Genomic DNA, 13,688 nt, shown 5'->3' with positions numbered 1-13,688 from the left:
AAAGCTTTCATTTTGTTTTCCCCACCTTCACGCAAAGCAACGTATCATCGTCCTCGCGTGTGAACGGATTGGTGTACGGATCGCCAACCGTCGGATCGGCCACCGTTCCACCGACAAGGACGAAAAGGTACGCACAGTGCAGTAGCGTATTCGGTCGTCTCCACGATCGTCCACGAGCTGCACGTAGTGCATCGTGCGTGTACGCGACTTGAGTGCAAAACATTAAGCCCAGGTTGTGGTGAAGTGTGTGCGGTGTGTGTGTGATGTTTGATGTTTGATGATGTTCTACAGGCACGGCACGCAGCTACAACTTGGTTCGTTTATTAGGTTTATTTTGTTTTGTTTTACGTGCAAAAAAAGAACTTTTTTTTGCGTGTGCGTGGGTGTGCTAAGCGAAACCAAAAATCATCACACTGTAAGTGAACAAGAAGTAGAAAGGCGAGAATAGAAAGAGAAGAAGAAATGTGGAGTGAAAATTAAGGAAACATGTGACAGGATAAGATAAGAGACAGGAAAATGTGACAGAATGTTTGAAACAAAACAAGAAAACTGCAAGTATTTTTATTTCTAAATTTATTTTTAGTAAAATATACAACTTGTTTCATATTCTGCAATGATTTTCACATTAAACTGAGATCTCCCTGTCTATTTTCTCTAAGTTTTTTTTACGAAGCCATCTTTTTACGATAAGAAAGGAATAAAATAAAGAACGATTCTAGCGGACAAATAGTCAAACCAGGTATTTCTTCCATCAATCTACGGATCGATTTCCTTCAACTGACACTGTCATCGAAGCGCAACAATATAATGGCCACGGTTTATGTATCGATTCCTTGCCAAAAACCCCGATTCGATTTTGATGTGTCAATAGGAAAAGTTTTTTTTTCTTCTCTTTTCACTTGAGTTATGTTATGGTTATTGCGTAAAAGCGAGTGACGAACGGAAGCAGAAAACCCATCAAGCTGGAACAACGATGCTGTACAGTGGTTTCACCGTACTGTACCCGGTATCTAATCCGATTACGCTCAAAGTATGCTTTACTGTTCTATCAATTCTATTTCGATCAACAAACATCTTGTGTTAGTGTGAGAAATGAAGATAACGCGTTCCTTATTTGAAGGGAAATCGAACACTCTTTCTTGGAATCTTTTATTGCGACAAAAAAAACACACACACTGAAGGACAAGGTATAGTTTCGATTTGGGAAAATGTTGTCTGCGGAAAAAAAACAATGAGCGACATATATTGTTGAGGAGAAAAAAAGGGACAAGATTTTTGAACAACACATGAAACTCGTTTCCAAAAAACAATCAAACACCCAAATGGCAGTAATCTCGGCCATGCACATTTTGTAAAGGGGTTTTATTTTCTTTTTCATCTTCACCACAATCGTTTTCCTCACGGCGAACTTCCCCGGTTGCAATGTGTAATCGAATCATGTCCCCATTTGTATCAACCAGCTCAACGTATTGGTTTCCGTCGCACAAAAAGTTCTATTTTTAAGATCTATTTGTTCAACTGAAGAGGTTTATTTGTGGACGATAGATTGCGGCACAGTAAAGAATGACGGTATTACGTACGTTTCGGCTGAAAATTTGCGTGCAATTATCAGAAAATGATGATAGTAGTGAGAAGAGAGATTTCGAACAAAAATTATTTACTTTATTTAGAACTTCATTAGTTTCTCTTGAAACATTTTACTATATTATTCAGTTTATGCTATTTTTCCAAGATCCGAAATTGTCACCAAATAAAAGGTTAAAAATAAACCATTGCTAAACCAACGTAAAATCTCCGTTTCAAATTGAATTGCTCACATCAATTAGAGCTCCATCCCTTGATGTGAAGTTCCCGAATCCGGTTGGCTACACACTTCATGGTGGTTTTGGTTTTCGGTTTTCGATATGCACTAATAATCTCTGCAACGACCAAATGAATTCATTTCTCCCTTACCTAACAGCGCCACTTAAGTGCGCCGCAGCGTTTGGTGGATTTAAATGAATTACTAACAGCAACAGTCATGTACAGCAGCTTTGGAGGTTATTTATGGAAAAAAGAGTTGAAAACAAAATCAATACTCGATCTAAATGTTAGTGTAGTTAGTAAACCAGATAAAAAAGGACAATCAAGCAGGATTAAAGCGACTGATAGACATAAAAAACCTGCTTCCCTACATAGCCACATAAAATTTGCATTTCCAGCAATCTGTCACGCTGGGCTAAAATCGTTTCGAACCACTCGAAACTGGCTTACAAAGCTACTAGTGATGGTGCTGGTGATGGTGGTGATAGTAAAACTTCTACCTAGAATATAACACAATCCACCTATCTGAAAGCTCTAATCACCTTCAGTCTCTAGTGTCTCCAAAAGCAGACCAAACAACGCTTGGTTCAAATGGAATATGTTTTGAATGGTAAATCGAAACGAACCCCAAAACAAGCACCGAACATTTCCGCCATGTTCAGCCCAAAACACTTCTCTAACCGCTCTAACTACTCGACCGGGAGTGTGGTTTTCCAATAGTCCAATCGACCACTGACGGAAGGGGGGAAAAACCACCGAGCATCCGACTGGCATTGCACCGGTTTGAGAACTGTTGCAAAATTGAAAAACGATTTCCCGTCAATCCTTCTCACTATACAATACCGCACACACACAACTCCAACTCTGCAGACTAACACACTCGGCAATCAGAAGCACCAATTCTTTCCTCCTTTCTCTTTGGATAATCGTTACCAGTACCGTACCGTGGCCGAAACCGTACGTTTGGTCAGCCCATTTGGGATTTTCGTAACCGTACGAGCGCGCAATCGCACGCACACGAACCGTTTTTTTCCAATTTGCAATCGTGCACAGGGGTCTATCGGGAGGCATTGAAGCAGTACCGGTGGGATTAGATGCACCAAAAACAGTCCCTTTTACACAACCTCCAGCGCGGACTTCACTTCAATACGGACGAATTAGAATGTGTGGCTGTGAGAGAAAGGAAAATGTGGGTTTCGGAGTCAGCCTGTTTCCGAAACCCACACCGTACGGGACCGGACGGTGACGGCACGTTTTTCATTTATCAATCCATCCAGCAAGAATCAGCAGTTTTGATGAGCCGATGGTACAACCGACCGGAGTGCGTTGTTCGATGCGCCTGATGTTAGATAAAAATTCAATTTACTCTCATCAATAAGCAAAACTAAATGAACATCAACCCATCAACCTGCCTCCGAAACGGTTCGTTTGCACTGAAAAGCCCTATTTTCGTTGTGAATGCAAGTAATCAGAGAAACATTGGGTAGGATTTAACGTTCGAACACTGCCGGGATTGACATAATATTGAGCCCATCAATAATGTGTTTCACGATGCGATGGTTTGTTTGTTTCACACACTAATGCAAGAAAGACCAGGCGCCTCCATTAAGTCAATAATTATGTTTTATACGTTTTAATTATTATCGCTGTTGTATGTTGGATGTTATCAAGTGTTTTTATGGGAAAATCAATATAAAACGTGTAGGCATGGTGGTACAAATTAAGCTTTTCCATATTTTTTGGTACCCATTTTAAGAATAACCAGGCGTCTCCATTCGTTTCTCCACTCAAGCACTTTTCGCACGGTATTAAGAATAACCAGGCGTCTCCATTTGTATCTCCACTCAAGCACTTTTCCCACGGTAATAAATCTCATGTGCCAGTAAAGCAATGCGCAATACATTAAAATCAGATCCGAAATTCACTAAAATGACACACAACTTGTTTGAGTCAGCACAATGAAATGACCCACTACATAAGCGTCAGTACACCGGACACAAAACACCTCCGAGCGAGATACAAGAACAAAGAGGTTAATTGAAAATTAAATTAAGCAACTCTTCCTACCCACTTCTTCGGTCACATTCACAACGCTTGTGTCCTAAATGAAACCCCAAAAAAAGGGAAATTTTGCTCATTCACAAAACTCCTCGATAGCATAAACGTTTTCCAATTTGCTGTGGTTTGAAGGGGGAGTGTTTTTTCTTCTTTTCGTTGAAATCTAACGGTGAGCAAAATTGTTTCCACACGAGAGGTGATTAATGTATGTGAATTCTACAATAAAGGAGAAACATTTTTCTAGCACTCATTGTCTGTATCATTTGAAAAGATATTCTTTTCGTTTAACACAACAACGGGAAAGTTTTTCAATTTGGCCGAATAAGCATGATACGTAAGAATGAGATAATATGTAATTAATCAATTGTACTAAATTTCATTTGCACTTGTTTTGGTAGCTGTTTAGCAACAAAAGTTTTCAATTAAAAGCAACGATTTTAAATTATGTTCAAAATACTATTTTCATGCGTATTTCAAACTTTTCTTCATCAATCAAATAAAACATCACATGAACATCATTAGCATAGAGAATAAATAATCCATGCAAATTTTCTTCACAAAACGAAACATCCATCTTGATTATCACTCACTCCCCGGAGAGAAAGAACGTCAATGATCGAAAGAGCCGTTTGCTGTTTCGTCACAAATAATTTTCTCGTTCCCTTCTTTTTGTGTCACCAGCATCCCCCCATATTGGTTGCTTCGCCACAGGATCATCCAAACAATTTGCACCATTTGCAATGAGTACCGAGTCCGTACCGTCCACAATCACGTTCGGACGTCGAAAGTAATCCTTTCCTTGGGTCGAGAAGACTCGAGGGAAATGGTCATCTTGGTATCCCTGTGCCAGTCACCTTCGATGACCCACAAGTCCCAAAGGAATATGTAAAGCTTAGGCATGATTAGAGCCCATGGTTTAAGCTAAAGGAAACCCCTCGAAACATAAATAACCGAAGCCAATGGAGCGTCCCAATAAAGTGAGTATTTCTGTGGTTTCTCTTGGCCAGGGTAAGACAAAACACCCAACCAAGAGGTCGAGCTCTACAGTATATGCGAAAAACCCAACGAACTGACGTGTTGGTCGGTTCGCAACAGTGTCGGTGGTATCGGTTCTCTACTCAGTTTATGGTTCCTTGTAGGATGCTGTCCTATTTTGGCTTCCCCTTTTTTTGTTGAGGAATATCTCCCAGTACACCGAGGCAAAGTGTCAATGAGTGTACGTGAGCTGAAATAAACATGTTGCTCTGGAAAGCTCTTAACTAACGCTGGCTGTCCGAATGAAAATATTGGCCACTAGGACCCACAAAATGCAACCATTTGCTTTGAGGTTTTTTTAGTTCCGCTCAAGTAGATGAGCATTGAGATTAAAACATTACCCAGCAAAAGAAGGCTTCACACGCTAAATGTGGACATTTGGACGAGCTTTTCTACTCGTGACAATTCACCCTAGCTTTTGATATCTAATGGTTGAGAACGGCGAATATATTACAAAGAAAAGCATAAGATAAAATAGAAAATTCAATGAAAAATTGTAGTTTCGAAGTTGTTAAATTGAGTGCTTATAGTTTTTCCTAAAATTTATTAAGATTAAGATATTGTGAACCTATTTCATACCCTTTTTTGTTTCATGTTTGCAACAAACCAATAACCCAAATGATAGTCTGTGTCGAGGCTGGAAAACAAAAAGCATTTCATACTCGAAAGGGACCATCTTATCGTATCAAGAACACAACACATTGTAACAAGTGTAGAAGTGGATCAAATAATTTATACCAACGATTCTACGGTCTGCTTTTTTGCGACAGCATTGACATGGGTTTATCCCTCCGGTCTGTACAAAAATACCTTTCACATACCTTCCAAACCTTTCAGATACCTGCTAATATATGGAAATGGAGTTTTTGTTTCCCTACAAACAAATTCCTCCTCAATTCTATTTGCAATCCGGGTAGCTTATTTACATACGTCGTTTTTATTTTATTTATTTTTTTACTAAACAAGCAACTCGATGAAACCATTTACCTTACTTTATCGTCTCGTTTTTTTCCCTGTACCAATAAAGTACAGAAAAACGTGCTGCATTAGCATTATTATCTGGGCTAATGAAATTAAATCCCCTTTTAGCGACAATGTTCATACGCGGTTTAGCGCTTTTAATCGATCGACAAAAAATTATGGCAATTAAATTCATTTTAAACCAAACCACAGTTTATTCTATAAATATTGTATTAAACAAAAAAAAGAAGGTTCTTTATTGTTATTTTTGTTACCGGATAACATGATGTGATCATCGTTTGATAAAATTTAACAAGACACACAAATTACTTTCTAATATTGTTACAGTTGTTGAGCACAATGTCATGGAAAACATCTTCACCAACCACCAAGTTGGATGCTATAACTATAACCTCATTTTGATCATCGAAGCGAACCACACCGAGTCTGGTACTCGGGTGGAAAGAAAATGTGCTGATAACTATCTCCCCAAAACATGCAAACTACAAAAAAAATAAAGATTCTACCGTACTTTGAAGAAAATCCGTTGCATCCGTTTTTGGGGAAAATCGAGTCGCAGCATGTTCGTGCGCATTGCATCTGGCAAACATCGATCGACAGTTGAATTCAATTTGAAGCAATTTGGCGAAGAGTTTCATGGTGCATGAAAAAAGCAAACATTTTTCTCGCATTGACTCCACCGGCCTCAACCAGGACGGCTACCGCCCCCGGTCTAGGGTGGATTTTGTGTATCATCGGTATACTTTTATCCAGTTACGTACAATTGTAACGATATCAGCTCGGTACGGAGTTTGATACTGCACGAAGCAGGTGGACTTATTTTCTCTATCTCGTTGGCTCTTTATCTAGTTTCCATACAGCTGCCTCTTTCTCTATGCATTTTTGCTCTTCCGCTCCATTACCTTCGGTTAAATGGTTGAATATTTTCAAGACTGTATTTTTGCTCGAAGCTGAAAAAAAAACATTGGGGCAAAAAGGGAGATTTTCTTTTTTCATCTCGATTATTTATTTTTTACATCACCGCATCGCATCTGTTTATGTTTTACCCATTTTCCAATAACGTTAGCAAACAATCCACAAACATGAAACACAACGAGCTGTGTGTGTGTGAGTGAGTGGTTGTTTGGCAAACGAAAGGTTAAACAAATAGAACCGAACAGGTTCGTTACATCTTTCGAATAAAAATAAAACAAAACGGCTGTACGGAGCCGCGTGTAAAGGTAAGAATCAAAGGTCAAATGTACGATACATTTGACATCGTTATCGAGAACATTGCAACTGAATGTCGTGTCCGTCATGGAGTGTTTTCACTAGAAAACGATCCATTGTGCTCGTGATTTGTTATTTTAATTTGCTGTAAAAAAATAAGTAATATTTGCTTGAGTTTTGAGACAATCAAAGAAAATCCAATGATGTTTTATTTCAAATTTGCATAACTTTCTGATTGAATTTGATACTCTGTAATCGATTTCCCCCGTCCCCCACCCCCACCCCCTCGACAATATCGTCTCTTGAAAATGTAAACAAAAACCCACTAATTGCTCATTTTTCTTAACTCTCAAAATACAGCTTACATTTTCGATTATTCAACGATCGGCCTAGCATACACCCCCAAATTTCTACCCACCCGATCGAGAAACAGCCCACAATCTTCATTACTCGCGTGCGGTTGTGGTCATTTACAACATTCATCGGCATAAAACCATCTTCAAAATGAAACCGAACACCGTCTTCGATTCTTGGAGAAATGGTACTCTTGGAAAGCACTTTGTACTTGCTTTGCTTGCTTTTCAACGGCTGCACTAATGCTGATGATGGATCGACAGCCGTTCATCATCACACTCTGCTGCTGAAAACACTTTTGGCACGGGACCAATTCAAGTGTTTGAAAAGCCGCATCTTATACTGGCGATTGATAGTTCCTATTTGTCCATTTAAGCTTCCCCTAAACACCATTCTTCATCGAGATGTTGCAAATTTGTATAAACTTGTATTCAAACATTACCTTTCGCGAGAAATCTAAATTAAATCTTCATTATTATCACCCCGAGCAGGACTTTTTGTGTTTTTGTCATGCGGATTGCATACTTTTAGGCGAACTTTTTTTTTACCAAAAACCCGCCTAAATTCATTATGTTAGGTTGACAAACTCATCATGTTCACAACTTGCTTGCCGTTTTTCCACAAGACGATTTCCACCCCCTCCCCCCCACCCCCCCCCCCCCTCCCAAAACCCTTGCAAGTCAAGTTACTACATGTTTTCGGTTCCAACTTTGAAGGAGGTGCTTTCAACCGTTCAGTGTTTACCGATGTCTATAGTTTCTGTCTTTTGAAATAGTACTTCTTCAAAACAGCCACTTCAAACGAGCAGTAAACTGAGCGCACATAAACATAAACCTTTTTCCCAGTTTGCTTGCCGTTTCGGGGGTAAAGATGTCGGTTTGTGGTTGTACCGTGCATCTTGAAGCTGGTTGGTGGTTTAAAGTACACGCAATAAACAAAAGCTTGACGATGGCATATCGTCGACATTTGTGTGAGACATTGGAGACACATCTTTCACCGCTGCTGCTGGGGTGTCGCACTTACATACCCATAAAAAGGTATAAAGTGTTACTAACAAGTAGCAGAACAATAGTTTTATGACAAAAATTAAGCTAATTTCGCTTTCTACAACTTCAAAAAAGGTAGACAAAAAAAGGGGGAGAAACATAATTACACTATCGTTAATTCGGAATAACGAGTGCAGAAAAAAATATACTGCTCAGCATAATTTAGCCAAATGACACCGGAAAGTCAGTGAAATAGCACAACTTTCGGACAACCATCACTGACTAATTAGAGGCACGAACAAGAGGTGAATAAGGGCCGGATATGAGCACCGGACGGTTAGTACCATCGTCAGCAACAGTCGGTGTGTTGGGTGTGCACACTTATACAAAACCGGTGCTAAGGTTCGTTTTTCATTTCCTTTCGTTTCGTGTTGTTGCGTTTAAAAGTTTTCCTTCCCAGTGCAGCGAACATTCTGTAAGTGACCCGCTGTAAGTCGGGAGTAATACTCGAGCGACTCCGATGATGACATGAAGTACGTTCCAGGTGCAAAAGAACTACACCATTAATCGTGTGGTGCAACTACCAGACGCCATTTAAAATTAATTATCTACCATAGCCCAACCAGCTTTCCAGGGAGCTAGCGCACGAAGCTAGGAACATCGATAACAAGCTCAAGGTTTAGATGGCAACTAAAGCACAAACACACAAAAAAAACAGAATGTCCCACACTGGTTGATGATGCTATAAACACTCACACGGCCTTAGAAACTGCTCCAGGCGAGAGCTTATTTACAGGGTCGTGTGTGCTGATGACGAGGTTGCGCTAGCAAAAGGAGGCTACTCGTACCGGGACACATCGGGCTTGATGTGGGTTACGGGTTTTGGGCACACAATTCCTTTTCACCGGGCGTGTGTGGTCCCCTAAATAGGTACGCTCATCGTGTCAAACAACTCGGGAACAACTTTATTCAGGCACGGATCCCTAGAACGCATGCTTTGCTCAGCTCGAGGTATCTCGTTGCAAGCCAAAACTCGACAGAAAAACATCTCCATCGCTTGGCCAGACCAGCTGCCGACAGGTGGAAGTTAATTTCAACAGCAACAAAAGTTCGTACTTCGCACCTTTTCGCTTGACGTTGCCCTGTTGCTCGTGGTTCCGGGTAGCTGGGCCAAGCGATGGAGACCAACAAAAAAAACGTATGCAGTTTAACACGATGTCATAACATCAGCTATAATCGACAGCAGAATTTATCGATTTTTTCGCAGGAATCCTCCTGTTGGGAGGTAGGACAAATGAAAAACTTTTCCATCCCAGAGGATGCTTGTGTAGTGTATGGTATTGAGATGAGATTATCCTTATCATTGGATGGAACAAGTCAGAAGATCAATCTCGGATTTTAAAATATCAAATTAACACCTTAACAGTTAATCGTCCTTTTTTTTATTTTACTTAAATTTATTCTCTTATACAAGCGAAAACTAACATTCAGAAAAAATGTAATCTTGCTATAATAAAATTATAATAAAGACTTTTGACCAAAGAAAAAGTTCACCAATTCCACGGACTTAAAAAATTTAATCCATAACAATATAAAAAAAAACAAATTCTTCTCAAACTGTAAATTCTTCGGCACGGATAAACTTTTTTTTGTTGGCCAGTGCTTCAAACAAAAGGCTACAAAAAGGTTCTTTATCACCCACGTCGGTTTTTTAATCCCACGAGTCGTTGCCGGAGTAATTGAATCAGAACCGTTTAATGCCGCAAATCCTGTGCACCAAACCTCGGCCAGGGGTAACGCGGACCCTTTTAGAGCGTATACCGAAAGCCCAAATACTCTTTGTTCCAAATACTCCCAGCACTCCTCACTCAGGTTTTGCTTTGTGCAAATCGCTCTTGTCAAGTGATTCATTATGTGAAACGTACTTGACAGCGGGAAACAGGCACGGGTTTAAGCGCGGTGCTACGTATTTAAATTTCAGATTTGAACTTTGTTGTACATCACATTGAAATTTTAGCGAAACAAAAACACGACCTCCCGCCCAAAAAGTAACAATTTGACGCAACAAACAGAGCGATGATTGAAAACATTTACAAAAGGTACTCAAGCAAGTTGTTAAAAATATGCAGACTTTTTCCAACACACATCGTTACGTCATACTCCAGTTCGTCTCTTTTTTTTTGGGCAAGTATAGCTCATTAATTTGAGGGCTTTTTGGGGTGTGAACCCTGCTAGTAAAAGGATCTAGAAACTTTTCAAATGAAGCCACAAACGACGAAAAAATAGTACACACACAGAAAAAAGGAGATAATATTCATGTAATATTCAAGTTCACAAAAACTTGTAATTTTAACGCGACAAACACTGCAAAAGCCACCTCGTATAATAGCTGGAAGGCAAACGCTTGTCGTTCGTTAAACAGTGAGAAAAAGTTGTTAATTACATAACAACAGCAATAACAGTGAGGAAGTTTTCCAAACAAAAAAAAAGCTCCACACAACACGCATCACTTGTGCTGTGGTGGATGGGAAGGTTATATTGAAGGAAACAAGCTATTTTTTTTATTTTATCAAACGAACGAAAACAAATTATACTAATGAGTTTTATTTTTTGCTTCGCAATTTTACTACAGGCTGTGCTGAAAAAGATTTGTACTTGTAATTAGAAAAAAAATAACTAGATTAACACAGATGTAAACAAGGAGGTTTGTGGTTTCTTCGAGGAGAAAACATTAAGAAGCATTTACATGCGTTCAAAAAATAGTAATGATTTTTTTATATTTTAATTACCGATTTGTTGTGTTTTCCGTCAGAAATAGGAAATGCGGCTGGATTCAAAAAACCCCGTTCAAATGTGGCACTGTAACACACTGCTCTACCTACTAGAGTGGCCAAATATCCCACAACTCTTCACACTTCACCCAAGCAAAGGTTATTATTTTCTACACTTAGTCACTTATCAAAATACGCTGTAAATATATTAAAACCCACATTTAGTTGTTATTTTCGTTGTATTTTTTTTTAAACACGACAAAAGAATTGAACTCTTTTAGGCCACAGTCCACAGAAATGATCGTTAAGCACATTTGGAAATTTTCACGTTCCAGTTTTCTCGTTTTCCAGTAAGCAATTTTTTCTTGTTCTTTTTTTGCTTCTTGTGTGTGCTTCTAGCATTTATTTTAGCACCTTGTACGATTTTTTTTTTCATCCGCTAACCGTACACAATTTATTATATCACACCGATCGCGACACATAACGGAGACCATTTTGGCTGAGCAAAAAAAAACACAGGAAACGAAACAGACATAATTTAGAAAATGAAATGAAAGGAACAAGAAAAAACACAATTAAAAAAATGTACTGCAGTTTGGCAAATTGTTTTGGTGTTTTCTACCATGCCTTCTCTTGCCCCAAAGTCACACGCGAAACATGTAACGTGTCCTTCTAGCCTCACTCTCTATTGGAAGTGACCTAATAGTGAATAAAGCAAAAAAAAATAATAACTCCCTTCGACGAACAAACGCGTCGCCGATATGGCGACAAAAATAGATTAAAACGCTTTACGCTTTTCCGTTTTCCCCCCCGGAGCGAACAAAACACCTCCTATCGGGGATGACCAGGTCTGACCCTTGGGTGGTTAGCTTTTTCGGGACCGGGCCGTACATGAACCTTATGAACTTTGGCTGGACTCTTGGCAAAGTCTTCACGATCGTGACCTCAGCCAGTCGGCACCGGCTACACCGGGGCCCAAGCACGTACAATTTCGAACGTTTCGTTCGCAATGAGAATTATGCTTCGATTTACCGCTACTACACTGTTCCAGTTTTGTTCGAGTGCGGCGAGTGAGATACAAAGCCGAGAACCAAATATTTATCCGCAAAGCAAGAGAACACCGAAAGAAAAAAAAACCACGGAGAGCAGTCCTGCAACGAGATTCTTTTAGCATCGTCTCATCCTTGCGTGCCTCACATTTTTGAACAGCCAAACCAAAATAGATGGAACGGACAGAACGGCAGGGGCAAGTGTTTACTCCTTATGTTTGTGGTATCGGTAACACTTCGACCGAGGGACACGGGACAGAATAACTGCAGAGGACAACTCACAACAAACGGTATATGTTTTTGGCTTTTCCTCTGCCGATCATATTCCGCAACAGTGTCTAAGACTGGAAGTGGAAGAAACGGCGAAGAAGGCTCCGGACAAATTGAATTTCGCAAGACGCAGCAGATAACGATTGTCGATTAAGCAAGGGCTACTGCTGTTTTGGGCTGGTGAACTATCGGCACCAAAGGTCTCGGTGTGACACGGGAGCGCTTCTTGCATTAGCTCGATTATATTGAGCATCTCGAACGAGATTGAGTTAGAAGCAGAGAGTAGCAAAACCCGCAACAAGAACAAAAAAAGACACAAAACCTTTTCTATTCCAACAATGTCTCCAAGCTTCCGATGCGATAAGAACGAATCCTTTCACTGGCAGTTTGTGGGTAAATTTTTTGGGGAAGCTTTGTGCGCCATTGAAATACGTTGCAAACGTGCCTGTATTGTGGTGCGGCCATTATAATGGATGCTCTGGTGAACTTTGGAAACCATTTCCCATAACAGATGTGGCGCCATTTTAACGATTAACTTGAATTGTTTCTGTTGCTTAGAAAACAGTATAATGGAATGCCATGATTATACTGAAAGGATTACTGTCTTCTCAGTACACAATACGCGACCCTAGCTGACGTGAAGTTTTTGAAGGTTGGAAAAAGAAATTAAATGTACTTTTTTTTTAATTCTCGTTTCGTCTCATAACGTCTAAACGAACCCGAAATCGAGCGATACGAAAGTTGATATTTTGTTTTCTTCGTCGGAGGATAAATCACGTGAACTACCTTCTATACAGGGGTTGCAGTACCCTTGGAACATATTATGCAACCGCTCAAATGTACCGTTCTTTATCGCCGAGCGAAAGGAATTCGCCGACATGTAAGAATGTGTCCAGAAAGCACAGAATAGAAAGGAACCACCCATCAAAACCACGCTAACAAAAACACTCCACCTCTTTGAATCGAAATGTGAACACCATCCACATCACAAGTCCCACGTGCTGCTGACTCTTGGCGCAATAAATCGCTCCACCGTAGACGTGGTTGAGTTTCCTTCGGTGACTTTCCGAGACTACCGGATAAACACACACATCCACCAAGAACAAAAAGGAAAGGGAGGAAGAGAAACGAACCCACCATTAGTGCAGCACAATGTGTCACCGGTGAGTGCT

The 13,688-nt window shown here is 40.0% G+C and overlaps 2 protein-coding genes across 13 annotated transcripts in view; both read right to left on the bottom strand.

Annotated features, from left to right (window-relative positions):
- The window catches only part of LOC125768625 (neurocalcin homolog), a 116,898-nt gene that overhangs the window by 55,429 nt on the left and 47,781 nt on the right, over positions 1-13,688 (bottom strand). The gene's annotated exons all lie outside the window — the stretch shown is intronic.
- The window catches only part of LOC125768624 (neuronal calcium sensor 2), a 96,421-nt gene that overhangs the window by 37,552 nt on the left and 45,181 nt on the right, over positions 1-13,688 (bottom strand). For 4 of the 8 annotated variants that reach the window (XM_049436565.1, XM_049436566.1, XM_049436564.1 and 1 more), the window contains exon 2: positions 11,216-11,394. The exons of the other annotated variants lie outside the window; for them this stretch is intronic. The gene's annotated coding sequence lies outside the window, so the exon portion shown is untranslated. The remainder of the gene's footprint in view (positions 1-11,215; positions 11,395-13,688) is intronic. 8 annotated transcript variants of the gene reach the window in all.

The sequence above is a fragment of the Anopheles funestus genome, chromosome 3RL (assembly GCF_943734845.2).
Source record: "Anopheles funestus chromosome 3RL, idAnoFuneDA-416_04, whole genome shotgun sequence".
Classification (NCBI taxonomy): Eukaryota; Metazoa; Arthropoda; class Insecta; order Diptera; family Culicidae; genus Anopheles; species Anopheles funestus.
The sequence above is the reverse complement of the archived record's forward strand: the minus strand, read 5'-3'. Positions and strand labels throughout refer to the sequence as shown.